The sequence below is a fragment of the Mandrillus leucophaeus genome, unplaced genomic scaffold (assembly GCF_000951045.1).
Source record: "Mandrillus leucophaeus isolate KB7577 unplaced genomic scaffold, Mleu.le_1.0 Scaffold460, whole genome shotgun sequence".
Taxonomy (NCBI): Eukaryota; Metazoa; Chordata; class Mammalia; order Primates; family Cercopithecidae; genus Mandrillus; species Mandrillus leucophaeus.
Window position 1 is genome coordinate 372,902 of NW_012104921.1, and position 2,210 is coordinate 375,111.

The 2,210-nt window shown below is 38.8% G+C and overlaps 1 protein-coding gene across 1 annotated transcript in view; it reads left to right on the forward strand.

Moving 5' to 3' along the window:
* HECTD1 (HECT domain containing E3 ubiquitin protein ligase 1) overlaps positions 1-2,210 on the forward strand; it is a 116,658-nt gene that overhangs the window by 13,796 nt on the left and 100,652 nt on the right. The window lies entirely within an intron of this gene.

Below are 2,210 nucleotides of genomic sequence, written 5' to 3' on the forward strand. Positions count from 1 at the left end.
AAAAAAAAAAAAAAAAAAAGAAACATCATCTAGTGCTGTCCCTTTGAAGTCAAACCCTTTTCCCACCCTAGTGCCTGGCACTTGGTGGCCTGTTTTCTGTTGGTATAGTTTTGACTTTTCATATATATAATATGTAGTTTTTTGAGTCTGATTTCTTTCACTTAGCATATTGCATTTGAGATTCATCTATGTTGCTATTGTATCAATAGTTCCTTCTCTTTAATTGCTAAGTAATATTCCTTTTCATGGATGTTTTGGTGATTATGACCTAAACTGCTATAAACAGTAGTGTGTAGATTTTGTGTGTGTGTAAGAACATAAGTTTTTTAAAAATATTTATTTATTTATTTTTTGAGATGGAGTTTCTCTCTTATTGCCCAGACTGGAATGCAGTGGCTCGATCTTGGCTCACTGCAACCTCGGCCTCCCAAGTTCAAGCGATTCTCCTACTTCAACCTCCCAAGTAACTGGGATTACAAGTGCCTGCCACCATGTCTGGCTAATTTTTGTATTTTTAGTAAGAACGAGATTTCACCATGTTGGCCAGGCTGGTCTCAAACTCCTGACCTCAGGTGATCTGCCCGCCTCAGCCTCCCAAAGTGCTGAGATTACAGGCATGAGCCACCGCGTCCAGCCGTAAGTTTTTATTTCTTCTGAAATTCTTGGAGATAAATTCAGCAAGATGTAGACATTGAAAAACTTATTTCAAAATTTATATGGAAATGCAAAGGACAGGCTTGCCAAAACAACTTTTATGAAGAACAAAGTTGGGAAATAATGCTACTTTATCTTTCAATATTTTTTATACAGCTGCAGTAATGAAGACAATGTAGTATTGATGTAAACATAGACAAACAGAACAGTGGAACAGAATACAGAGTTCAGAAATAGACTCCCACATATATGGAAAACTTACTTTGACAAAGGTACAAAGGCAGTTCAGTGGAAAAAGGATAGTTTTTTTTTTTGTGATGCTGAAACAATTGGATATCCGTATGCAATAAGTTTAACTTTGATACATATCTCACACTATATATATATTTAAAAACCCAAGTGAATCATAGACCTAGTTGTAAAACCTAAAACTATAAAACTTCTAGAAGAAAACAAAGGAAAAATTCTTTGTAACCTTGAGTTACGCAAATATTTCTTTAGATAAGCACCAAAAGCACAATTTATAAGAGTAAATTTTTATGTTTGAAGGTTTTTACTACTAATTTAGCTTCTGTGATAGATACAGGATTATCCAGGTTATCTAATGTTTCTTGCGTGAGTTTTAGTAGAATGTCTTACTTTATTTTTTTTGAGATGGAGTCATTCCGTCGCCAGGCTGGAGTACAGTGGTGCGATCATTGCTCATTGCAATCTCCGCCTCCTGGGTTCAAGTGATTCTCCTGCCTCAGTCTCCCCAGTAGCTGGGATTACAGGCGCGTGCCACCACACCTGGCTAATTTTTTGCATTTTTAGTAGAAACGGAGTTTCACCATGTTAGCCAGGCTGATCTTAAACTCCTGACCTCAGGTGATCTGCCTGTCTCTGCCTTCCAAAGTGCTGAGATTACAGGCGTGAACCACCACGCCCGGCCAGTAGAATGTCTTGTAAGGAATTTGTCTGTTTAATCTGAATTTAAATTTATGGGCATAGAGTTGTTTGTGATATTCCCTTTTATCCTTTTGATATCTGTAGGGTCATTAGTGATAAACCCCCTTTTCATCCTGATATTGGTTATTTTTATCCTTTTTATTTTGGTTAATCTAGCTAGAGATTTATCCATTGTCCAAGAACCTTTTCCAAGAACCAGCTTTTGGCTTCATTCATTTTCCCTATTTTTTCTGTTTAAAATTTTATTGATTTCTGTTCTTTATTATTGCCTTCTGCTTTGGTTTTATGTTTAATTTGCTCTTTTTTTCCTCTGTTTTCTTTTTCTTTTGAGGAGTTTCCCTCTGTCGCCCAGGCTACAGTGCAGTGGCGCGATCTTGGCTCAATGCAAGCTCCGCCTCCTGGGTTCACGCCATTCTCTTGCCTCAGCCTCCCCAGCAGCTGGGACTACAGGCTCACGCCGCCATGCCCAGCTAATTTTTTGTATTTTTAGTAGAGACGGAATTTCACCATGTTAGCCAGGATAGTCTAGGTCTCCTGACCTTGTGATCCGCCCACCTTGGCCTCCCAAAGTGCTGGAATTACGGACGTGAGCCCCCGCGCCCGGCCTT